Below are 3,705 nucleotides of genomic sequence, written 5' to 3' on the forward strand. Positions count from 1 at the left end.
GATTGTTGATTTTTAAGACGCACCTTGGCCGTGTACTGAGCGCACCGGTGATGAGGCCTCGTCTCCTGTACTCTGTTGTCTACTGTCCCAAAAGCTCATTTTATTGCATCGATGATTATTATAAACCATAACGCCGTTGATGACACAATCGTAATCATGCAGTTGATTGAGACGGTGGCCAATGGGATACAAAGCTTTGGAAAAGCTCTGCTTCCGATCCCCAAGGGGGGTCATTCCTATGTTCCCACATTCAAAATGAGGTCCCTATGTTCCCACATGGTTCCACAGACCAACGGTCCTACATTTCTAATGTTTCATAGGGTTAGGGGTTAGGGTTAGAGTTAGGGGTTAGGGGTTAGGGTTAGAGTTATGGGTTAGGGGTTAGGGTTAGAGTTATGGGTTAGGGTTAGGGGTAAGGGTTATGGGTTAGGGATTAGGGTTAGAGCTATGGTTTAGAGTTATGGGTTAGACTTATAGGTTAGGGTTAGGGGTTAGGGGTTAGGGTTAGAGTTATGGGTTAGGGTTAGGGCTATGCCAATGCTCAATGCCCATGCCGTGTCAGATGGATTGTCAACCCAAAGAGGAGAAAAGAGAATTCAGACAAACAGACACACATACTTTTCTCTGTTATATAGTTAGATTACTTAGAAATGTGGGACCATTGGGCTGTGGGAACATAGACACGCTCCCCCCCAAGGCTAATTCCAGAATGGCGTGATTGTCTAATAACTTGTTAACTTGATCAGATGACAATGTGGTCATCATTCATCATCACTAAAAAGAAAGAGGGCACAGAGGGCATCTCACTTTCCAGAAAGGTGCCCTCTCCCCCTAATGATTGCACCGATTTTGACCTCAACCAATCTCCAGGAATAAATCACATCCAGGTGGTGAAGTAAGCGGTGCAGGTTTATGAACAGTCATATTAAAAGAAATGCTGTAGAAAATGTGTGTGAGCGTCTTGGTAGAACTGATAGTGAGGATTTCGACTGTCCTTCACAAATTGCATTGTTCTGAACAGTTGCTGAGGGTCTATTGCTGTGTGGTGAAGGTCATTTGTGTAGCCTATATTATCTTCCGCTTCAGCTTGACATCAATAGCAGTTACTCCAGCCTCAGATGGAGTTCTGGGAACTGTTCTTTCTAGAGTGTTCCATCACATCATCTCAACTGAGCGACAGTTGGTGATTTCCATTTCAAACCCATTTTCGAACGTGTGACCGCGACAACAAGTTTTGAAGGTACACAGACGTAATATGTAATGGAAATGTTCACCTGGGTCCCAGGATTCCTACGGTGTAAATATCTAAGCTGTGATATTTAGAGTTTGTTGAAATCTCCAGTGTTGTTTGAACACCGTGCTCCCCTTTCACACAAACGGTGAAATGTTCAAAGCTCCTCTATAGCGGCAGCTGGTCATTTCCATTTCAAACCCTTTTTCTAACTTGTGACAGTTTTTAAGGTACACAAAACATACTATATATATATGTGTATATATATATATACCTGTACATGGCCAGATTCTGACAGCTCTATCTCAAAAAGTATAAATGTCACAGCTTAGACAGCTTAGACAGATTTTAAGGTACACAAAACATACTATATATATATGTGTATATATATATATATATGTGTATATATATATATATATATATATATATATATATATATATATATATATATACATGGCCAGATTCAGACAGCTCTATCTCAAAAAGTATAAATGTCACAGCTTAGACACTTTAGTAGGAATATGCACATATGAGCACCTGGTTCCCAGGATGTCACAGGAATATCTAAGCTGTGACATTTATACTTTTTTAGACAGAGCTGTCTGAAGCTGACCATGCTTTTCTCAAGCTACTAGCTATTGCCGGTCATGTGACGCATAAGCGACTTTTGATTGTCGGCCTGGTTTGGCCTTCTCTGACGTTGGCCTATGCGTTATGTGTCACTCAGCTAGTGAAATGCATGCCATTGCAGAATATTCCACTTTGCCTTAAAAAACTCCTGGGTTGCTTTCGCAGTATGTTTTGGGTCATTGTCCATCTGTACTGTGAAGCGCCGTCCAATGAACTATGCTGAATTTGTCTGAATCCGAGCAGACAGTATATCCCTAAACACTTCCGAATTCATCCGGCTGCTTCTGTCTTCTGTCACATCAATAAAGAGTCCAAATATATATGGACCTAACTGTACTTTCAGATTGACCTGCTCTTGATGTGGTTCCATTCGCATAATGGGAAACAATGGAATAGTCCCGAAAGTGCTACTTTCCATCCTGCTAAATCACACATCAAAAGCATGCCTTTTTGAAGCAGGTCTGCTTTTATGTAAATTAATGGATGTAATACATCAAAAGACTAGCATTGTTACATTGGTGGATAAAAAGGAGAAAGCTGGTAAGGCATATGTGTTGATTTGTCTTGAGGACAGCCGACAATGCTGTGATAGAAGTTTCAATAAGGCTAGTCGTCCAACAGACATGGTGGGATGTGGAGTGATGGTCGGGGTATGTGCCTGTCCGATTACTAGTCTTGTAGCAGCATGGCAGGGAAATGTGAGTTATTCCATGTGAAATAGTATGGATGTATTTGAATCTTATTAGCATATTTTGTGAAGAGGACACACCCCTCTCTGGGAGCCAGGCGCAGGTGGATTACAGAGGTGTTTGCGAACGCGCCCCATATCTCATTATTTCAGATTGGCCGAGACACAAATCGACCTGCGCCCCGTTTGAAAACCACCCTGTTGTTATGCTGTGTGTGTCTGCCCGTGTGTGTTTGTGCGCGTCCGTGGCGCGCTTGTGTCGGGTTGACATTCTCAACACAATCCCACACATCTTTTACCGCTTCCCCCAAACGCCTGTTCCTGAATCCTCCTTGTTTCCGGAGCGAAGTGAAACAGCATGTCTTTTACATATCCTAATATGGCTGACAGCCATGAATAATGGATGAAGGCTGGGCTGACATAAAGGTCAGCATTTGCTAGATCGGGCACACTGTCGCTCCCTCTCGAAAAAGAAAAGAAAAGAAACCCACCAAATATGCACTGCACACTACCAGAACCTTCCTCCATAGAATGATCTGGAATCATGTATGCTGTACGATGTCGTCCCCGAGGCTATTTACTGTGGTGGTTTGATAGTTTATGGTTATTTGATGCACTCTGTTGGAAGTCTGGGCCTGGTGCCGCCGCGCTACCAGAGGCGAGGGCCTCGGAGGCTTGTCCAATCAAAAAGCAGCTCATCAGAATTCTGCTGGCAGAACCCAACCCTGTCCCGGGGCAAATGGCTGGAGACACTAACCGCGCCTTCCTGCCATGGAGCTGGGATTATTCAAAGGAAAACAGCTTCTTTTTTTTCTACAGACCATGCCTCACGCACCGAGTGTGTGTGTGTGTGTGTGTGTGTGTGTGTGTGTGTGTGTGTGTGTGTGTGTGTGTGTATGTGTGTGTGGGTGTGTGTGTGTGTGTGTGTGTGTGTGTGTGTGTGTATCTCAGACATCGGAGTGCTGAGCAGGTAGAGTAGCCGGCTATGCATCGTATGCATAGCAATTGAGTTTGGAGTCGAAGATTTTTGATGTTTGTTTTATTTTGTTTTCTCCTGTAAGAGAGGAGGGAAGGAGGCTTATTTAGGAGTCTGCTGGGAGAGGGGGGCTATTTGTTGGTTTGTTTATTTGTGTATGAGTCAGGAGGCACAGAGATG

This window comes from Nansenia antarctica, assembly GCF_963989245.1.
Source record: "Nansenia antarctica genome assembly, chromosome: 6".
In the NCBI taxonomy this organism is placed as follows: Eukaryota; Metazoa; Chordata; class Actinopteri; order Argentiniformes; family Microstomatidae; genus Nansenia; species Nansenia antarctica.